This window comes from Centroberyx gerrardi, chromosome 4, assembly GCF_048128805.1.
Source record: "Centroberyx gerrardi isolate f3 chromosome 4, fCenGer3.hap1.cur.20231027, whole genome shotgun sequence".
Lineage (NCBI taxonomy): Eukaryota > Metazoa > Chordata > Actinopteri > Beryciformes > Berycidae > Centroberyx > Centroberyx gerrardi.
Genome location: NC_136000.1, coordinates 36,007,245 through 36,031,263, shown reverse-complemented (window position 1 = coordinate 36,031,263; position 24,019 = coordinate 36,007,245).

Sequence of the window (24,019 nt, the reverse complement as noted above, 5' to 3'; positions counted from 1 at the left end):
AAAGCTCAGATTCAGACCTTTTCATAGAGTCCAACATTGTTGATTTTACCCCTTTTGGTGGCTAGCAGCACACTGATGAATTATGGTTACATTCAGCTGTTTTCAAAAGGCCTGCAGCCAACAGGTTTTCTATTCTAACTTATCCTCCTGTATTTCTGGTAAACCTGCTTCAAATCAAACATGGTGCACATCAAATTAAAGCTTAGGTTCTCTTCTTTCCAACAATTGTTGGCTTTCCATCATAGCACAACCTGGCTGCTTAAAATCAGACATTTAGTGTGGTCAATACCACACAGCTTTCAGAGCTGGGTCAGAGGTCAAATCTGTTCTGTATATTTAGCCTGGTCTTTCAGGCTAGCATGATCTGATTTACTGGAGTGATACCTCCATGTAAACCTCAGATTCAGACCTTTTCATAGAGTCCAAAATTGTTGATTTTACCCCTTTTGGTGGCTAGCAGCACACTGATGAATTATGGTTACATTCAGCTGTTTTCAAAAGGCCTGCAGCCAACAGGTTTTCTATTCTAACTTATCCTCCTGTATTTCTGGTAAACCTGCTTCAAATCAAACATGTTGCACATCAAATTAAGGCTTAGGTTCTCTTCTTTCCATCAATTGTTGGCTTTCCATCATAGCACAAGCTGGCTGCTTAAAATCAAACATTTAGTGTGGTCAATACCATACAGCTTTCAGAGCTGGGTCAGAGGTCAAATCTGTTCTGTATATTTAGCCTGGTCTTTCAGGCTAGCATGATCTGATTTACTGGAGTGACACCTCAATTTAAAGCTCAGATTCAGACCTTTTCATAGACTCCATCATTGTTCATTTTAAACCTTCTGGTGGCTAGCAGCACACTGATGAATTATGGTTATATTCAGCTGTTTTTAAAAGGCCTGCAGCCAACTGGTTTTATATTCTAAAGTATCCTCCTGTATTTCTGGTAAACCTGCTTCAAATCAAACATGTTGCACATCAAATTAAAGCTTAGGTTCTCTTCTTTCCAACAATTGTTGGCTTTCCATCCTATCACAACCTGGCTGCTTAAAATCAGACATTTAGTGTGGTCAATACCACACAGCTTTCAGAGCTGGGTCAGAGGTCAAATCTGTTCTGTATATTTAGCCTGGTCTTTCAGGCTAGCATGATCTGATTTACTGGAGTGACACCTCAATTTAAAGCTCAGATTCAGACCTTTTCATAGAGTCCAACATTGTTGATTTTAACCCTTCTGGTGGCTAGCAGCACACTGATGAATTATGGTTACATTCAGCTGTTTTCAAAAGGCCTGTAGCCAACAGGTTTTATATTCTAACTTATCCTCCTGTATTTCTGGTAAACCTGCTTCAAATCAAACATGTTGCACATCAAATTAAAGCTTAGGTTCTCTTCTTTCCAACAATTGTTGGCTTTCCATCCTATCACAACCTGGCTGCTTAAAATCAGACATTTAGTGTGGTCAATACCACACAGCTTTCAGAGCTGGGTCAGAGGTCAAATCTGTTCTGTATATTTAGCCTGGTCTTTCAGGCTAGCATGATCTGATTTACTGGAGTGACACCTCAATTTAAAGCTCAGATTCAGACCTTTTCATAGAGTCCAACATTGTTGATTTTACCCCTTCTGGTGGCTAGCAGCACACTGATGAATTATGGTTACATTCAGCTGTTTTCAAAAGGCCTGTAGCCAACAGGTTTTATATTCTAACTTATCCTCCTGTATTTCTGGTAAACCTGCTTCAAATCAAACATGTTGCACATCAAATTAAAGCTTAGGTTCTCTTCTTTCCATCAATTGTTGGCTTTCCATCATAGCACAAGCTGGCTGCTTAAAATCAGACATTTAGTGTGGTCAATACCACACAGCTTTCAGAGCTGGGTCAGAGGTCAAATCTGTTCTGTATATTTAGCCTGGTCTTTCAGGCTAGCATGATCTGATTTACTGGAGTGACACCTCAATTTAAAGCTCAGATTCAAACCTTTTCATAGAGTCCAACATTGTTGATTTTAAACCTTCTGGTGGCTAGCAGCACACTGATGAATTATGGTTACATTCAGCTGTTTTCAAAAGGCCTGTAGCCAACAGGTTTTATATTCTAACTTATCCTCCTGTATTTCTGGTAAACCTGCTTCAAATCAAACATGTTGCACATCAAATTAAAGCTTAGGTTCTCTTCTTTCCAACAATTGTTGGCTTTCCATCCTATCACAACCTGGCTGCTTAAAATCAGACATTTAGTGTGGTCAATACCACACAGCTTTCAGAGCTGGGTCAGAGGTCAAATCTGTTCTGTATATTTAGCCTGGTCTTTCAGGCTAGCATGATCTGATTTACTGGAGTGACACCTCAATTTAAAGCTCAGATTCAGACCTTTTCATAGAGTCCAACATTGTTGATTTTAACCCTTCTGGTGGCTAGCAGCACACTGATGAATTATGGTTACATTCAGCTGTTTTCAAAAGGCCTGTAGCCAACAGGTTTTATATTCTAACTTATCCTCCTGTATTTCTGGTAAACCTGCTTCAAATCAAACATGTTGCACATCAAATTAAAGCTTAGGTTCTCTTCTTTCCAACAATTGTTGGCTTTCCATCCTATCACAACCTGGCTGCTTAAAATCAGACATTTAGTGTGGTCAATACCACACAGCTTTCAGAGCTGGGTCAGAGGTCAAATCTGTTCTGTATATTTAGCCTGGTCTTTCAGGCTAGCATGATCTGATTTACTGGAGTGACACCTCAATTTAAAGCTCAGATTCAGACCTTTTCATAGACTCCATCATTGTTCATTTTAAACCTTCTGGTGGCTAGCAGCACACTGATGAATTATGGTTACATTCAGCTGTTTTCAAAAGGCCTGTAGCCAACAGGTTTTATATTCTAACTTATCCTCCTGTATTTCTGGTAAACCTGCTTCAAATCAAACATGTTGCACATCAAATTAAAGCTTAGGTTCTCTTCTTTCCAACAATTGTTGGCTTTCCATCCTATCACAACCTGGCTGCTTAAAATCAGACATTTAGTGTGGTCAATACCACACAGCTTTCAGAGCTGGGTCAGAGGTCAAATCTGTTCTGTATATTTAGCCTGGTCTTTCAGGCTAGCATGATCTGATTTACTGGAGTGACACCTCAATTTAAAGCTCAGATTCAGACCTTTTCATAGACTCCATCATTGTTCATTTTAAACCTTCTGGTGGCTAGCAGCACACTGATGAATTATGGTTATATTCAGCTGTTTTTAAAAGGCCTGCAGCCAACTGGTTTTATATTCTAAAGTATCCTCCTGTATTTCTGGTAAACCTGCTTCAAATCAAACATGTTGCACATCAAATTAAAGCTTAGGTTCTCTTCTTTCCATCAATTGTTGGCTTTCCATCATAGCACAACCTGGCTGCTTAAAATCAGACATTTAGTGTGGTCAATACCACACAGCTTTCAGAGCTGGGTCAGAGGTCAAATCTGTTCTGTATATTTAGCCTGGTCTTTCAGGCTAGCATGATCTGATTTACTGGAGTGATACCTCCATGTAAACCTCAGATTCAGACCTTTTCATAGAGTCCAAAATTGTTGATTTTACCCCTTTTGGTGGCTAGCAGCACACTGATGAATTATGGTTACATTCAGCTGTTTTCAAAAGGCCTGCAGCCAACAGGTTTTCTATTCTAACTTATCCTCCTGTATTTCTGGTAAACCTGCTTCAAATCAAACATGTTGCACATCAAATTAAGGCTTAGGTTCTCTTCTTTCCATCAATTGTTGGCTTTCCATCATAGCACAAGCTGGCTGCTTAAAATCAAACATTTAGTGTGGTCAATACCATACAGCTTTCAGAGCTGGGTCAGAGGTCAAATCTGTTCTGTATATTTAGCCTGGTCTTTCAGGCTAGCATGATCTGATTTACTGGAGTGACACCTCAATTTAAAGCTCAGATTCAGACCTTTTCATAGACTCCATCATTGTTCATTTTAAACCTTCTGGTGGCTAGCAGCACACTGATGAATTATGGTTATATTCAGCTGTTTTTAAAAGGCCTGCAGCCAACTGGTTTTATATTCTAAAGTATCCTCCTGTATTTCTGGTAAACCTGCTTCAAATCAAACATGTTGCACATCAAATTAAAGCTTAGGTTCTCTTCTTTCCAACAATTGTTGGCTTTCCATCCTATCACAACCTGGCTGCTTAAAATCAGACATTTAGTGTGGTCAATACCACACAGCTTTCAGAGCTGGGTCAGAGGTCAAATCTGTTCTGTATATTTAGCCTGGTCTTTGGGGCTAGCATGATCTGATTTACTGGAGTGACACCTCAATTTAAAGCTCAGATTCAGACCTTTTCATAGAGTCCAACATTGTTGATTTTACCCCTTCTGGTGGCTAGCAGCACACTGATGAATTATGGTTACATTCAGCTGTTTTCAAAAGGCCTGTAGCCAACAGGTTTTATATTCTAACTTATCCTCCTGTATTTCTGGTAAACCTGCTTCAAATCAAACATGTTGCACATCAAATTAAAGCTTAGGTTCTCTTCTTTCCATCAATTGTTGGCTTTCCATCATAGCACAAGCTGGCTGCTTAAAATCAGACATTTAGTGTGGTCAATACCACACAGCTTTCAGAGCTGGGTCAGAGGTCAAATCTGTTCTGTATATTTAGCCTGGTCCTTCAGGCTAGCATGATCTGATTTACTGGAGTGACACCTCAATTTAAAGCTCAGATTCAGACCTTTTCATAGAGTCCAACATTGTTGATTTTAAACCTTCTGGTGGCTAGCAGCACACTGATGAATTATGGTTACATTCAGCTGTTTTCAAAAGGCCTGTAGCCAACAGGTTTTATATTCTAACTTATCCTCCTGTATTTCTGGTAAACCTGCTTCAAATCAAACATGTTGCACATCAAATTAAAGCTTAGGTTCTCTTCTTTCCAACAATTGTTGGCTTTCCATCATAGCACAACCTGGCTGCTTAAAATCAGACATTTAGTGTGGTCAATACCACACAGCTTTCAGAGCTGGGTCAGAGGTCAAATCTGTTCTGTATATTTAGCCTGGTCTTTCAGGCTAGCATGATCTGATTTACTGGAGTGATACCTCCATGTAAACCTCAGATTCAGACCTTTTCATAGAGTCCAAAATTGTTGATTTTACCCCTTTTGGTGGCTAGCAGCACACTGATGAATTATGGTTACATTCAGCTGTTTTCAAAAGGCCTGCAGCCAACAGGTTTTCTATTCTAACTTATCCTCCTGTATTTCTGGTAAACCTGCTTCAAATCAAACATGTTGCACATCAAATTAAGGCTTAGGTTCTCTTCTTTCCATCAATTGTTGGCTTTCCATCATAGCACAAGCTGGCTGCTTAAAATCAAACATTTAGTGTGGTCAATACCATACAGCTTTCAGAGCTGGGTCAGAGGTCAAATCTGTTCTGTATATTTAGCCTGGTCTTTCAGGCTAGCATGATCTGATTTACTGGAGTGACACCTCAATTTAAAGCTCAGATTCAGACCTTTTCATAGACTCCATCATTGTTCATTTTAAACCTTCTGGTGGCTAGCAGCACACTGATGAATTATGGTTATATTCAGCTGTTTTTAAAAGGCCTGCAGCCAACTGGTTTTATATTCTAAAGTATCCTCCTGTATTTCTGGTAAACCTGCTTCAAATCAAACATGTTGCACATCAAATTAAAGCTTAGGTTCTCTTCTTTCCAACAATTGTTGGCTTTCCATCCTATCACAACCTGGCTGCTTAAAATCAGACATTTAGTGTGGTCAATACCACACAGCTTTCAGAGCTGGGTCAGAGGTCAAATCTGTTCTGTATATTTAGCCTGGTCTTTCAGGCTAGCATGATCTGATTTACTGGAGTGACACCTCAATTTAAAGCTCAGATTCAGACCTTTTCATAGAGTCCAACATTGTTGATTTTAACCCTTCTGGTGGCTAGCAGCACACTGATGAATTATGGTTACATTCAGCTGTTTTCAAAAGGCCTGTAGCCAACAGGTTTTATATTCTAACTTATCCTCCTGTATTTCTGGTAAACCTGCTTCAAATCAAACATGTTGCACATCAAATTAAAGCTTAGGTTCTCTTCTTTCCAACAATTGTTGGCTTTCCATCCTATCACAACCTGGCTGCTTAAAATCAGACATTTAGTGTGGTCAATACCACACAGCTTTCAGAGCTGGGTCAGAGGTCAAATCTGTTCTGTATATTTAGCCTGGTCTTTCAGGCTAGCATGATCTGATTTACTGGAGTGACACCTCAATTTAAAGCTCAGATTCAGACCTTTTCATAGACTCCATCATTGTTCATTTTAAACCTTCTGGTGGCTAGCAGCACACTGATGAATTATGGTTATATTCAGCTGTTTTTAAAAGGCCTGCAGCCAACTGGTTTTATATTCTAAAGTATCCTCCTGTATTTCTGGTAAACCTGCTTCAAATCAAACATGTTGCACATCAAATTAAAGCTTAGGTTCTCTTCTTTCCATCAATTGTTGGCTTTCCATCATAGCACAACCTGGCTGCTTAAAATCAGACATTTAGTGTGGTCAATACCACACAGCTTTCAGAGCTGGGTCAGAGGTCAAATCTGTTCTGTATATTTAGCCTGGTCTTTCAGGCTAGCATGATCTGATTTACTGGAGTGATACCTCCATGTAAACCTCAGATTCAGACCTTTTCATAGAGTCCAAAATTGTTGATTTTACCCCTTTTGGTGGCTAGCAGCACACTGATGAATTATGGTTACATTCAGCTGTTTTCAAAAGGCCTGCAGCCAACAGGTTTTCTATTCTAACTTATCCTCCTGTATTTCTGGTAAACCTGCTTCAAATCAAACATGGTGCACATCAAATTAAAGCTTAGGTTCTCTTCTTTCCAACAATTGTTGGCTTTCCATCATAGCACAACCTGGCTGCTTAAAATCAGACATTTAGTGTGGTCAATACCACACAGCTTTCAGAGCTGGGTCAGAGGTCAAATCTGTTCTGTATATTTAGCCTGGTCTTTCAGGCTAGCATGATCTGATTTACTGGAGTGATACCTCCATGTAAACCTCAGATTCAGACCTTTTCATAGAGTCCAAAATTGTTGATTTTACCCCTTTTGGTGGCTAGCAGCACACTGATGAATTATGGTTACATTCAGCTGTTTTCAAAAGGCCTGCAGCCAACAGGTTTTCTATTCTAACTTATCCTCCTGTATTTCTGGTAAACCTGCTTCAAATCAAACATGTTGCACATCAAATTAAGGCTTAGGTTCTCTTCTTTCCATCAATTGTTGGCTTTCCATCATAGCACAAGCTGGCTGCTTAAAATCAAACATTTAGTGTGGTCAATACCATACAGCTTTCAGAGCTGGGTCAGAGGTCAAATCTGTTCTGTATATTTAGCCTGGTCTTTCAGGCTAGCATGATCTGATTTACTGGAGTGACACCTCAATTTAAAGCTCAGATTCAGACCTTTTCATAGACTCCATCATTGTTCATTTTAAACCTTCTGGTGGCTAGCAGCACACTGATGAATTATGGTTATATTCAGCTGTTTTTAAAAGGCCTGCAGCCAACTGGTTTTATATTCTAAAGTATCCTCCTGTATTTCTGGTAAACCTGCTTCAAATCAAACATGTTGCACATCAAATTAAAGCTTAGGTTCTCTTCTTTCCAACAATTGTTGGCTTTCCATCCTATCACAACCTGGCTGCTTAAAATCAGACATTTAGTGTGGTCAATACCACACAGCTTTCAGAGCTGGGTCAGAGGTCAAATCTGTTCTGTATATTTAGCCTGGTCTTTCAGGCTAGCATGATCTGATTTACTGGAGTGACACCTCAATTTAAAGCTCAGATTCAGACCTTTTCATAGAGTCCAACATTGTTGATTTTAACCCTTCTGGTGGCTAGCAGCACACTGATGAATTATGGTTACATTCAGCTGTTTTCAAAAGGCCTGTAGCCAACAGGTTTTATATTCTAACTTATCCTCCTGTATTTCTGGTAAACCTGCTTCAAATCAAACATGTTGCACATCAAATTAAAGCTTAGGTTCTCTTCTTTCCAACAATTGTTGGCTTTCCATCCTATCACAACCTGGCTGCTTAAAATCAGACATTTAGTGTGGTCAATACCACACAGCTTTCAGAGCTGGGTCAGAGGTCAAATCTGTTCTGTATATTTAGCCTGGTCTTTCAGGCTAGCATGATCTGATTTACTGGAGTGACACCTCAATTTAAAGCTCAGATTCAGACCTTTTCATAGAGTCCAACATTGTTGATTTTAACCCTTCTGGTGGCTAGCAGCACACTGATGAATTATGGTTACATTCAGCTGTTTTCAAAAGGCCTGTAGCCAACAGGTTTTATATTCTAACTTATCCTCCTGTATTTCTGGTAAACCTGCTTCAAATCAAACATGTTGCACATCAAATTAAAGCTTAGGTTCTCTTCTTTCCAACAATTGTTGGCTTTCCATCCTATCACAACCTGGCTGCTTAAAATCAGACATTTAGTGTGGTCAATACCACACAGCTTTCAGAGCTGGGTCAGAGGTCAAATCTGTTCTGTATATTTAGCCTGGTCTTTCAGGCTAGCATGATCTGATTTACTGGAGTGACACCTCAATTTAAAGCTCAGATTCAGACCTTTTCATAGAGTCCAACATTGTTGATTTTAACCCTTCTGGTGGCTAGCAGCACACTGATGAATTATGGTTACATTCAGCTGTTTTCAAAAGGCCTGTAGCCAACAGGTTTTATATTCTAACTTATCCTCCTGTATTTCTGGTAAACCTGCTTCAAATCAAACATGTTGCACATCAAATTAAAGCTTAGGTTCTCTTCTTTCCAACAATTGTTGGCTTTCCATCCTATCACAACCTGGCTGCTTAAAATCAGACATTTAGTGTGGTCAATACCACACAGCTTTCAGAGCTGGGTCAGAGGTCAAATCTGTTCTGTATATTTAGCCTGGTCTTTCAGGCTAGCATGATCTGATTTACTGGAGTGACACCTCAATTTAAAGCTCAGATTCAGACCTTTTCATAGAGTCCAACATTGTTGATTTTAACCCTTCTGGTGGCTAGCAGCACACTGATGAATTATGGTTACATTCAGCTGTTTTCAAAAGGCCTGTAGCCAACAGGTTTTATATTCTAACTTATCCTCCTGTATTTCTGGTAAACCTGCTTCAAATCAAACATGTTGCACATCAAATTAAAGCTTAGGTTCTCTTCTTTCCATCAATTGTTGGCTTTCCATCATAGCACAACCTGGCTGCTTAAAATCAGACATTTAGTGTGGTCAATACCACACAGCTTTCGGAGCTGGGTCAGAGGTCAAATCTGTTCTGTATATTTAGCCTGGTCTTTCAGGCTAGCATGATCTGATTTACTGGACTGATACCTCCATGTAAACCTCAGATTCAGACCTTTTCATAGAGTCCAAAATTGTTGATTTTACCCCTTTTGGTGGCTAGCAGCACACTGATGAATTATGGTTACATTCAGCTGTTTTCAAAAGGCCTGTAGCCAACAGGTTTTATATTCTAACTTATCCTCCTGTATTTCTGGTAAACCTGCTTCAAATCAAACATGTTGCACATCAAATTAAAGCTTAGGTTCTCTTCTTTCCAACAATTGTTGGCTTTCCATCCTATCACAACCTGGCTGCTTAAAATCAGACATCTAGTGTGGTCAATACCACACAGCTTTCAGAGCTGGGTCAGAGGTCAAATCTGTTCTGTATATTTAGCCTGGTCTTTCAGGCTAGCATGATCTGATTTACTGGAGTGACACCTCAATTTAAAGCTCAGATTCAGACCTTTTCATAGAGTCCAACATTGTTGATTTTAACCCTTCTGGTGGCTAGCAGCACACTGATGAATTATGGTTACATTCAGCTGTTTTCAAAAGGCCTGTAGCCAACAGGTTTTATATTCTAACTTATCCTCCTGTATTTCTGGTAAACCTGCTTCAAATCAAACATGTTGCACATCAAATTAAAGCTTAGGTTCTCTTCTTTCCATCAATTGTTGGCTTTCCATCATAGCACAACCTGGCTGCTTAAAATCAGACATTTAGTGTGGTCAATACCACACAGCTTTCGGAGCTGGGTCAGAGGTCAAATCTGTTCTGTATATTTAGCCTGGTCTTTCAGGCTAGCATGATCTGATTTACTGGAGTGATACCTCCATGTAAACCTCAGATTCAGACCTTTTCATAGAGTCCAAAATTGTTGATTTTACCCCTTTTGGTGGCTAGCAGCACACTGATGAATTATGGTTACATTCAGCTGTTTTCAAAAGGCCTGCAGCCAACAGGTTTTCTATTCTAACTTATCCTCCTGTATTTCTGGTAAACCTGCTTCAAATCAAACATGGTGCACATCAAATTAAAGCTTAGGTTCTCTTCTTTCCAACAATTGTTGGCTTTCCATCATAGCACAACCTGGCTGCTTAAAATCAGACATTTAGTGTGGTCAATACCACACAGCTTTCAGAGCTGGGTCAGAGGTCAAATCTGTTCTGTATATTTAGCCTGGTCTTTCAGGCTAGCATGATCTGATTTACTGGAGTGACACCTCAATTTAAAGCTCAGATTCAGACCTTTTCATAGAGTCCAACATTGTTGATTTTAACCCTTCTGGTGGCTAGCAGCACACTGATGAATTATGGTTACATTCAGCTGTTTTCAAAAGGCCTGTAGCCAACAGGTTTTATATTCTAACTTATCCTCCTGTATTTCTGGTAAACCTGCTTCAAATCAAACATGTTGCACATCAAATTAAAGCTTAGGTTCTCTTCTTTCCATCAATTGTTGGCTTTCCATCATAGCACAACCTGGCTGCTTAAAATCAGACATTTAGTGTGGTCAATACCACACAGCTTTCGGAGCTGGGTCAGAGGTCAAATCTGTTCTGTATATTTAGCCTGGTCTTTCAGGCTAGCATGATCTGATTTACTGGAGTGATACCTCCATGTAAACCTCAGATTCAGACCTTTTCATAGAGTCCAAAATTGTTGATTTTACCCCTTTTGGTGGCTAGCAGCACACTGATGAATTATGGTTACATTCAGCTGTTTTCAAAAGGCCTGCAGCCAACAGGTTTTCTATTCTAACTTATCCTCCTGTATTTCTGGTAAACCTGCTTCAAATCAAACATGGTGCACATCAAATTAAAGCTTAGGTTCTCTTCTTTCCAACAATTGTTGGCTTTCCATCATAGCACAACCTGGCTGCTTAAAATCAGACATTTAGTGTGGTCAATACCACACAGCTTTCAGAGCTGGGTCAGAGGTCAAATCTGTTCTGTATATTTAGCCTGGTCTTTCAGGCTAGCATGATCTGATTTACTTGAGTGACACCTCAATTTAAAGCTCAGATTCAGACCTTTTCATAGAGTCCAACATTGTTGATTTTACCCCTTCTGGTGGCTAGCAGCACACTAATGAATTATGGTTACATTCAGCTGTTTTCAAAAGGCCTGCAGCCAACAGGTTTTATATTCTACCTTATCCTCCTGTATTTCTGGTAAACCTGCTTCAAATCAAACATGTTGCACATCAAATTAAAGCTTAGGTTCTCTTCTTTCCATCAATTGTTGGCTTTCCATCATAGCACAACCTGGCTGCTTAAAATCAGACATTTAGTGTGGTCAATACCACACAGCTTTCAGAGCTGGGTCAGAGGTCAAATCTGTTCTGTATATTTAGCCTGGTCTTTCAGGCTAGCATGATCTGATTTACTGGAGTGACACCTCAATTTAAAGCTCAGATTCAGACCTTTTCATAGAGTCCAACATTGTTGATTTTACCCCTTCTGGTGGCTAGCAGCACACTGATGAATTATGATTACATTCAGCTGTTTTCAAAAGGCCTGTAGCCAACAGGTTTTATATTCTAACTTATCCTCCTGTATTTCTGGTAAACCTGCTTCAAATCAAACATGTTGCACATCAAATTAAAGCTTAGGTTCTCTTCTTTCCATCAATTGTTGGCTTTCCATCATAGCACAAGCTGGCTGCTTAAAATCAAACATTTAGTGTGGTCAATACCATACAGCTTTCAGAGCTGGGTCAGAGGTCAAATCTGTTCTGTATATTTAGCCTGGTCTTTCAGGCTAGCATGATCTGATTTACTGGAGTGACACCTCAATTTAAAGCTCAGATTCAGACCTTTTCATAGACTCCATCATTGTTCATTTTAAACCTTCTGGTGGCTAGCAGCACACTGATGAATTATGGTTATATTCAGCTGTTTTTAAAAGGCCTGCAGCCAACTGGTTTTATATTCTAAAGTATCCTCCTGTATTTCTGGTAAACCTGCTTCAAATCAAACATGTTGCACATCAAATTAAAGCTTAGGTTCTCTTCTTTCCAACAATTGTTGGCTTTCCATCCTATCACAACCTGGCTGCTTAAAATCAGACATTTAGTGTGGTCAATACCACACAGCTTTCAGAGCTGGGTCAGAGGTCAAATCTGTTCTGTATATTTAGCCTGGTCTTTCAGGCTAGCATGATCTGATTTACTTGAGTGACACCTCAATTTAAAGCTCAGATTCAGACCTTTTCATAGAGTCCAACATTGTTGATTTTAACCCTTCTGGTGGCTAGCAGCACACTGATGAATTATGGTTACATTCAGCTGTTTTCAAAAGGCCTGTAGCCAACAGGTTTTATATTCTAACTTATCCTCCTGTATTTCTGGTAAACCTGCTTCAAATCAAACATGTTGCACATCAAATTAAAGCTTAGGTTCTCTTCTTTCCATCAATTGTTGGCTTTCCATCATAGCACAACCTGGCTGCTTAAAATCAGACATTTAGTGTGGTCAATACCACACAGCTTTCGGAGCTGGGTCAGAGGTCAAATCTGTTCTGTATATTTAGCCTGGTCTTTCAGGCTAGCATGATCTGATTTAATGGAGTGATACCTCCATGTAAACCTCAGATTCAGACCTTTTCATAGAGTCCAAAATTGTTGATTTTACCCCTTTTGGTGGCTAGCAGCACACTGATGAATTATGGTTACATTCAGCTGTTTTCAAAAGGCCTGCAGCCAACAGGTTTTCTATTCTAACTTATCCTACTGTATTTCTGGTAAACATGCTTCAAATCAAACATGGTGCACATCAAATTAAAGCTTAGGTTCTCTTCTTTCCAACAATTGTTGGCTTTCCATCATAGCACAACCTGGCTGCTTAAAATCAGACATTTAGTGTGGTCAATACCACACAGCTTTCAGAGCTGGGTCAGAGGTCAAATCTGTTCTGTATATTTAGCCTGGTCTTTCAGGCTAGCATGATCTGATTTACTTGAGTGACACCTCAATTTAAAGCTCAGATTCAGACCTTTTCATAGAGTCCAACATTGTTGATTTTACCCCTTCTGGTGGCTAGCAGCACACTAATGAATTATGGTTACATTCAGCTGTTTTCAAAAGGCCTGCAGCCAACAGGTTTTATATTCTACCTTATCCTCCTGTATTTCTGGTAAACCTGCTTCAAATCAAACATGTTGCACATCAAATTAAAGCTTAGGTTCTCTTCTTTCCATCAATTGTTGGCTTTCCATCCTAGCACAACCTGGCTGCTTAAAATCAGACATTTAGTGTGGTCAATACCACACAGCTTTCAGAGCTGGGTCAGAGGTCAAATCTGTTCTGTATATTTAGCCTGGTCTTTCAGGCTAGCATGATCTGATTTACTGGAGTGACACCTCAATTTAAAGCTCAGATTCAGACCTTTTCATAGAGTCCAACATTGTTGATTTTACCCCTTCTGGTGGCTAACAGCACACTGATGAATTATGATTACATTCAGCTGTTTTCAAAAGGCCTGTAGCCAACAGGTTTTATATTCTAACTTATCCTCCTGTATTTCTGGTAAACCTGCTTCAAATCAAACATGTTGCACATCAAATTAAAGCTTAGGTTCTCTTCTTTCCATCAATTGTTGGCTTTCCATCATAGCACAAGCTGGCTGCTTAAAATCAAACATTTAGTGTGGTCAATACCATACAGCTTTCAGAGCTGGGTCAGAGGTCAAATCTGTTCTGTATATTTAGCCTGGTCTTTCAGGCTAGCATGATCTGATTTACTGGAGTGACACCTCAATTTAAAGCTCAGATTCAGACCTTTTCATAGACTCCATCATTGTTCATTTTAAACCTTCTGGTGGCTAGCAGCACACTGATGAATTATGGTTATATTCAGCTGTTTTTAAAAGGCCTGCAGCCAACTGGTTTTATATTCTAAAGTATCCTCCTGTATTTCTGGTAAACCTGCTTCAAATCAAACATGTTGCACATCAAATTAAAGCTTAGGTTCTCTTCTTTCCAACAATTGTTGGCTTTCCATCCTATCACAACCTGGCTGCTTAAAATCAGACATTTAGTGTGGTCAATACCACACAGCTTTCAGAGCTGGGTCAGAGGTCAAATCTGTTCTGTATATTTAGCCTGGTCTTTCAGGCTAGCATGATCTGATTTACTGGAGTGACACCTCAATTTAAAGCTCAGATTCAGACCTTTTCATAGAGTCCAACATTGTTGATTTTAACCCTTCTGGTGGCTAGCAGCACACTGATGAATTATGGTTACATTCAGCTGTTTTCAAAAGGCCTGTAGCCAACAGGTTTTATATTCTAACTTATCCTCCTGTATTTCTGGTAAACCTGCTTCAAATCAAACATGTTGCACATCAAATTAAAGCTTAGGTTCTCTTCTTTCCAACAATTGTTGGCTTTCCATCCTATCACAACCTGGCTGCTTAAAATCAGACATTTAGTGTGGTCAATACCACACAGCTTTCAGAGCTGGGTCAGAGGTCAAATCTGTTCTGTATATTTAGCCTGGTCTTTCAGGCTAGCATGATCTGATTTACTGGAGTGACACCTCAATTTAAAGCTCAGATTCAGACCTTTTCATAGAGTCCAACATTGTTGATTTTAACCCTTCTGGTGGCTAGCAGCACACTGATGAATTATGGTTACATTCAGCTGTTTTCAAAAGGCCTGTAGCCAACAGGTTTTATATTCTAACTTATCCTCCTGTATTTCTGGTAAACCTGCTTCAAATCAAACATGTTGCACATCAAATTAAAGCTTAGGTTCTCTTCTTTCCAACAATTGTTGGCTTTCCATCCTATCACAACCTGGCTGCTTAAAATCAGACATTTAGTGTGGTCAATACCACACAGCTTTCAGAGCTGGGTCAGAGGTCAAATCTGTTCTGTATATTTAGCCTGGTCTTTCAGGCTAGCATGATCTGATTTACTGGAGTGACACCTCAATTTAAAGCTCAGATTCAGACCTTTTCATAGAGTCCAACATTGTTGATTTTAACCCTTCTGGTGGCTAGCAGCACACTGATGAATTATGGTTACATTCAGCTGTTTTCAAAAGGCCTGTAGCCAACAGGTTTTATATTCTAACTTATCCTCCTGTATTTCTGGTAAACCTGCTTCAAATCAAACATGTTGCACATCAAATTAAAGCTTAGGTTCTCTTCTTTCCAACAATTGTTGGCTTTCCATCCTATCACAACCTGGCTGCTTAAAATCAGACATTTAGTGTGGTCAATACCACACAGCTTTCAGAGCTGGGTCAGAGGTCAAATCTGTTCTGTATATTTAGCCTGGTCTTTCAGGCTAGCATGATCTGATTTACTGGAGTGACACCTCAATTTAAAGCTCAGATTCAGACCTTTTCATAGAGTCCAACATTGTTGATTTTAACCCTTCTGGTGGCTAGCAGCACACTGATGAATTATGGTTACATTCAGCTGTTTTCAAAAGGCCTGTAGCCAACAGGTTTTATATTCTAACTTATCCTCCTGTATTTCTGGTAAACCTGCTTCAAATCAAACATGTTGCACATCAAATTAAAGCTTAGGTTCTCTTCTTTCCATCAATTGTTGGCTTTCCATCATAGCACAACCTGGCTGCTTAAAATCAGACATTTAGTGTGGTCAATACCACACAGCTTTCGGAGCTGGGTCAGAGGTCAAATCTGTTCTGTATATTTAGCCTGGTCTTTCAGGCTAGCATGATCTGATTTACTGGACTGATACCTCCATGTAAACCTCAGATTCAGACCTTTTCATAGAGTCCAAAATTGTTGATTTTACCCCTTTTGGTGGCTAGCAGCACACTGATGAATTATGGTTACATTCAGCTGTTTTCAAAAGGCCTGCAGCCAACAGGTTTTCTATTCTAACTTAATCTCCTGTATTTCTGGTAAACCTGCTTCAAATCAAACATGGTGCACATCAAATTAAAGCTTAGGTTCTCTTCTTTCCAACAATTGTTGGCTTTCCATCATAGCACAACCTGGCTGCTTAAAATCAGACATTTAGTGTGGTCAATACCACACAGCTTTCAGAGCTGGGTCAGAGGTCAAATCTGTTCTGTATATTTAGCCTGGTCTTTCAGGCTAGCATGATCTGATTTACTTGAGTGACACCTCAATTTAAAGCTCAGATTCAGACCTTTTCATAGAGTCCAACATTGTTGATTTTACCCCTTCTGGTGGCTAGCAGCACACTAATGAATTATGGTTACATTCAGCTGTTTTCAAAAGGCCTGCAGCCAACAGGTTTTATATTCTACCTTATCCTCCTGTATTTCTGGTAAACCTGCTTCAAATCAAACATGTTGAACATCAAATTAAAGCTTAGGTTCTCTTCTTTCCATCAATTGTTGGCTTTCCATCATAGCACAACCTGGCTGCTTAAAATCAGACATTTAGTGTGGTCAATACCACACAGCTTTCAGAGCTGGGTCAGAGGTCAAATCTGTTCTGTATATTTAGCCTGGTCTTTCAGGCTAGCATGATCTGATTTACTGGAGTGACACCTCAATTTAAAGCTCAGATTCAGACCTTTTCATAGAGTCCAACATTGTTGATTTTACCCCTTCTGGTGGCTAGCAGCACACTGATGAATTATGATTACATTCAGCTGTTTTCAAAAGGCCTGTAGCCAACAGGTTTTATATTCTAACTTATCCTCCTGTATTTCTGGTAAACCTGCTTCAAATCAAACATGTTGCACATCAAATTAAAGCTTAGGTTCTCTTCTTTCCAACAATCGTTGGCTTTCCATCCTATCACAACCTGGCTGCTTAAAATCAGACATTTAGTGTGGTCAATACCACACAGCTTTCAGAGCTGGGTCAGAGGTCAAATCTGTTCTGTATATTTAGCCTGGTCTTTCAGGCTAGCATGATCTGATTTACTTGAGTGACACCTCAATTTAAAGCTCAGATTCAGACCTTTTCATAGAGTCCAACATTGTTGATTTTAACCCTTCTGGTGGCTAGCAGCACACTGATGAATTATGGTTACATTCAGCTGTTTTCAAAAGGCCTGTAGCCAACAGGTTTTATATTCTAACTTATCCTCCTGTATTTCTGGTAAACCTGCTTCAAATCAAACATGTTGCACATCAAATTAAAGCTTAGGTTCTCTTCTTTCCAACAATTGTTGGCTTTCCATCCTATCACAACCTGGCTGCTTAAAATCAGACATTTAGTGTGGTCAATACCACACAGCTTTCAGAGCTGGGTCAGAGGTCAAATCTGTTCTGTATATTTAGCCTGGTCTTTCAGGCTAGCATGATCTGATTTACTGGAGTGACACCTCAATTTAAAGCTCAGATTCAGACCTTTTCATAGAGTCCAACATTGTTGATTTTAACCCTTCTGGTGGCTAGCAGCACACTGATGAATTATGGTTACATTCAGCTGTTTTCAAAAGGCCTGCAGCCAACTGGTTTTATATTCTAAAGTATCCTCCTGTATTTCTGGTAAACCTGCTTCAAATCAAACATGTTGCACATCAAATTAAAGCTTAGGTTCTCTTCTTTCCAACAATTGTTGGCTTTCCATCCTATCACAACCTGGCTGCTTAAAATCAGACATTTAGTGTGGTCAATACCACACAGCTTTCAGAGCTGGGTCAGAGGTCAAATCTGTTCTGTATATTTAGCCTGGTCTTTCAGGCTAGCATGATCTGATTTACTGGAGTGACACCTCAATTTAAAGCTCAGATTCAGACCTTTTCATAGAGTCCAACATTGTTGATTTTAACCCTTCTGGTGGCTAGCAGCACACTGATGAATTATGGTTACATTCAGCTGTTTTCAAAAGGCCTGCAGCCAACAGGTTTTCTATTCTAACTTAATCTCCTGTATTTCTGGTAAACCTGCTTCAAATCAAACATGGTGCACATCAAATTAAAGCTTAGGTTCTCTTCTTTCCAACAATTGTTGGCTTTCCATCATAGCACAACCTGGCTGCTTAAAATCAGACATTTAGTGTGGTCAATACCACACAGCTTTCAGAGCTGGGTCAGAGGTCAAATCTGTTCTGTATATTTAGCCTGGTCTTTCAGGCTAGCATGATCTGATTTACTTGAGTGACACCTCAATTTAAAGCTCAGATTCAGACCTTTTCATAGAGTCCAACATTGTTGATTTTACCCCTTCTGGTGGCTAGCAGCACACTAATGAATTATGGTTACATTCAGCTGTTTTCAAAAGGCCTGCAGCCAACAGGTTTTATATTCTACCTTATCCTCCTGTATTTCTGGTAAACCTGCTTCAAATCAAACATGTTGAACATCAAATTAAAGCTTAGGTTCTCTTCTTTCCATCAATTGTTGGCTTTCCATCATAGCACAACCTGGCTGCTTAAAATCAGACATTTAGTGTGGTCAATACCACACAGCTTTCAGAGCTGGGTCAGAGGTCAAATCTGTTCTGTATATTTAGCCTGGTCTTTCAGGCTAGCATGATCTGATTTACTGGAGTGACACCTCAATTTAAAGCTCAGATTCAGACCTTTTCATAGAGTCCAACATTGTTGATTTTACCCCTTCTGGTGGCTAGCAGCACACTGATGAATTATGATTACATTCAGCTGTTTTCAAAAGGCCTGTAGCCAACAGGTTTTATATTCTAACTTATCCTCCTGTATTTCTGGTAAACCTGCTTCAAATCAAACATGTTGCACATCAAATTAAAGCTTAGGTTCTCTTCTTTCCAACAATCGTTGGCTTTCCATCCTATCACAACCTGGCTGCTTAAAATCAGACATTTAGTGTGGTCAATACCACACAGCTTTCAGAGCTGGGTCAGAGGTCAAATCTGTTCTGTATATTTAGCCTGGTCTTTCAGGCTAGCATGATCTGATTTACTTGAGTGACACCTCAATTTAAAGCTCAGATTCAGACCTTTTCATAGAGTCCAACATTGTTGATTTTAACCCTTCTGGTGGCTAGCAGCACACTGATGAATTATGGTTACATTCAGCTGTTTTCAAAAGGCCTGTAGCCAACAGGTTTTATATTCTAACTTATCCTCCTGTATTTCTGGTAAACCTGCTTCAAATCAAACATGTTGCACATCAAATTAAAGCTTAGGTTCTCTTCTTTCCAACAATTGTTGGCTTTCCATCCTATCACAACCTGGCTGCTTAAAATCAGACATTTAGTGTGGTCAATACCACACAGCTTTCAGAGCTGGGTCAGAGGTCAAATCTGTTCTGTATATTTAGCCTGGTCTTTCAGGCTAGCATGATCTGATTTACTGGAGTGACACCTCAATTTAAAGCTCAGATTCAGACCTTTTCATAGAGTCCAACATTGTTGATTTTAACCCTTCTGGTGGCTAGCAGCACACTGATGAATTATGGTTACATTCAGCTGTTTTCAAAAGGCCTGCAGCCAACTGGTTTTATATTCTAAAGTATCCTCCTGTATTTCTGGTAAACCTGCTTCAAATCAAACATGTTGCACATCAAATTAAAGCTTAGGTTCTCTTCTTTCCAACAATTGTTGGCTTTCCATCCTATCACAACCTGGCTGCTTAAAATCAGACATTTAGTGTGGTCAATACCACACAGCTTTCAGAGCTGGGTCAGAGGTCAAATCTGTTCTGTATATTTAGCCTGGTCTTTCAGGCTAGCATGATCTGATTTACTGGAGTGACACCTCAATTTAAAGCTCAGATTCAGACCTTTTCATAGAGTCCAACATTGTTGATTTTAACCCTTCTGGTGGCTAGCAGCACACTGATGAATTATGGTTACATTCAGCTGTTTTCAAAAGGCCTGTAGCCAACAGGTTTTATATTCTAACTTATCCTCCTGTATTTCTGGTAAACCTGCTTCAAATCAAACATGTTGCACATCAAATTAAAGCTTAGGTTCTCTTCTTTCCAACAATTGTTGGCTTTCCATCCTATCACAACCTGGCTGCTTAAAATCAGACATTTAGTGTGGTCAATACCACACAGCTTTCAGAGCTGGGTCAGAGGTCAAATCTGTTCTGTATATTTAGCCTGGTCTTTCAGGCTAGCATGATCTGATTTACTGGAGTGACACCTCAATTTAAAGCTCAGATTCAGACCTTTTCATAGAGTCCAACATTGTTGATTTTAACCCTTCTGGTGGCTAGCAGCACACTGATGAATTATGGTTACATTCAGCTGTTTTCAAAAGGCCTGTAGCCAACAGGTTTTATATTCTAACTTATCCTCCTGTATTTCTGGTAAACCTGCTTCAAATCAAACATGTTGCACATCAAATTAAAGCTTAGGTTCTCTTCTTTCCAACAATTGTTGGCTTTCCATCCTATCACAACCTGGCTGCTTAAAATCAGACATTTAGTGTGGTCAATACCACACAGCTTTCAGAGCTGGGTCAGAGGTCAAATCTGTTCTGTATATTTAGCCTGGTCTTTCAGGCTAGCATGATCTGATTTACTGGAGTGACACCTCAATTTAAAGCTCAGATTCAGACCTTTTCATAGAGTCCAACATTGTTGATTTTAACCCTTCTGGTGGCTAGCAGCACACTGATGAATTATGGTTACATTCAGCTGTTTTCAAAAGGCCTGTAGCCAACAGGTTTTATATTCTAACTTATCCTCCTGTATTTCTGGTAAACCTGCTTCAAATCAAACATGTTGCACATCAAATTAAAGCTTAGGTTCTCTTCTTTCCATCAATTGTTGGCTTTCCATCATAGCACAACCTGGCTGCTTAAAATCAGACATTTAGTGTGGTCAATACCACACAGCTTTCGGAGCTGGGTCAGAGGTCAAATCTGTTCTGTATATTTAGCCTGGTCTTTCAGGCTAGCATGATCTGATTTACTGGAGTGATACCTCCATGTAAACCTCAGATTCAGACCTTTTCATAGAGTCCAAAATTGTTGATTTTACCCCTTTTGGTGGCTAGCAGCACACTGATGAATTATGGTTACATTCAGCTGTTTTCAAAAGGCCTGCAGCCAACAGGTTTTCTATTCTAACTTAATCTCCTGTATTTCTGGTAAACCTGCTTCAAATCAAACATGGTGCACATCAAATTAAAGCTTAGGTTCTCTTCTTTCCAACAATTGTTGGCTTTCCATCATAGCACAACCTGGCTGCTTAAAATCAGACATTTAGTGTGGTCAATACCACACAGCTTTCAGAGCTGGGTCAGAGGTCAAATCTGTTCTGTATATTTAGCCTGGTCTTTCAGGCTAGCATGATCTGATTTACTTGAGTGACACCTCAATTTAAAGCTCAGATTCAGACCTTTTCATAGAGTCCAACATTGTTGATTTTACCCCTTCTGGTGGCTAGCAGCACACTAATGAATTATGGTTACATTCAGCTGTTTTCAAAAGGCCTGCAGCCAACAGGTTTTATATTCTACCTTATCCTCCTGTATTTCTGGTAAACCTGCTTCAAATCAAACATGTTGAACATCAAATTAAAGCTTAGGTTCTCTTCTTTCCATCAATTGTTGGCTTTCCATCATAGCACAACCTGGCTGCTTAAAATCAGACATTTAGTGTGGTCAATACCACACAGCTTTCAGAGCTGGGTCAGAGGTCAAATCTGTTCTGTATATTTAGCCTGGTCTTTCAGGCTAGCATGATCTGATTTACTGGAGTGACACCTCAATTTAAAGCTCAGATTCAGACCTTTTCATAGAGTCCAACATTGTTGATTTTACCCCTTCTGGTGGCTAGCAGCACACTGATGAATTATGATTACATTCAGCTGTTTTCAAAAGGCCTGTAGCCAACAGGTTTTATATTCTAACTTATCCTCCTGTATTTCTGGTAAACCTGCTTCAAATCAAACATGTTGCACATCAAATTAAAGCTTAGGTTCTCTTCTTTCCAACAATTGTTGGCTTTCCATCCTATCACAACCTGGCTGCTTAAAATCAGACATTTAGTGTGGTCAATACCACACAGCTTTCAGAGCTGGGTCAGAGGTCAAATCTGTTCTGTATATTTAGCCTGGTCTTTCAGGCTAGCATGATCTGATTTACTTGAGTGACACCTCAATTTAAAGCTCAGATTCAGACCTTTTCATAGAGTCCAACATTGTTGATTTTAACCCTTCTGGTGGCTAGCAGCACACTGATGAATTATGGTTACATTCAGCTGTTTTCAAAAGGCCTGTAGCCAACAGGTTTTATATTCTAACTTATCCTCCTGTATTTCTGGTAAACCTGCTTCAAATCAAACATGTTGCACATCAAATTAAAGCTTAGGTTCTCTTCTTTCCAACAATTGTTGGCTTTCCATCCTATCACAACCTGGCTGCTTAAAATCAGACATTTAGTGTGGTCAATACCACACAGCTTTCAGAGCTGGGTCAGAGGTCAAATCTGTTCTGTATATTTAGCCTGGTCTTTCAGGCTAGCATGATCTGATTTACTGGAGTGACACCTCAATTTAAAGCTCAGATTCAGACCTTTTCATAGAGTCCAACATTGTTGATTTTAACCCTTCTGGTGGCTAGCAGCACACTGATGAATTATGGTTACATTCAGCTGTTTTCAAAAGGCCTGTAGCCAACAGGTTTTATATTCTAACTTATCCTCCTGTATTTCTGGTAAACCTGCTTCAAATCAAACATGTTGCACATCAAATTAAAGCTTAGGTTCTCTTCTTTCCAACAATTGTTGGCTTTCCATCCTATCACAACCTGGCTGCTTAAAATCAGACATTTAGTGTGGTCAATACCACACAGCTTTCAGAGCTGGGTCAGAGGTCAAATCTGTTCTGTATATTTAGCCTGGTCTTTCAGGCTAGCATGATCTGATTTACTGGAGTGACACCTCAATTTAAAGCTCAGATTCAGACCTTTTCATAGAGTCCAACATTGTTGATTTTAACCCTTCTGGTGGCTAGCAGCACACTGATGAATTATGGTTACATTCAGCTGTTTTCAAAAGGCCTGTAGCCAACAGGTTTTATATTCTAACTTATCCTCCTGTATTTCTGGTAAACCTGCTTCAAATCAAACATGTTGCACATCAAATTAAAGCTTAGGTTCTCTTCTTTCCAACAATTGTTGGCTTTCCATCCTATCACAACCTGGCTGCTTAAAATCAGACATTTAGTGTGGTCAATACCACACAGCTTTCAGAGCTGGGTCAGAGGTCAAATCTGTTCTGTATATTTAGCCTGGTCTTTCAGGCTAGCATGATCTGATTTACTTGAGTGACACCTCAATTTAAAGCTCAGATTCAGACCTTTTCATAGAGTCCAACATTGTTGATTTTAACCCTTCTGGTGGCTAGCAGCACACTGATGAATTATGGTTACATTCAGCTGTTTTCAAAAGGCCTGTAGCCAACAGGTTTTATATTCTAACTTATCCTCCTGTATTTCTGGTAAACCTGCTTCAAATCAAACATGTTGCACATCAAATTAAAGCTTAGGTTCTCTTCTTTCCATCAATTGTTGGCTTTCCATCATAGCACAACCTGGCTGCTTAAAATCAGACATTTAGTGTGGTCAATACCACACAGCTTTCGGAGCTGGGTCAGAGGTCAAATCTGTTCTGTATATTTAGCCTGGTCTTTCAGGCTAGCATGATCTGATTTACTGGAGTGATACCTCCATGTAAACCTCAGATTCAGACCTTTTCATAGAGTCCAAAATTGTTGATTTTACCCCTTTTGGTGGCTAGCAGCACACTGATGAATTATGGTTACATTCAGCTGTTTTCAAA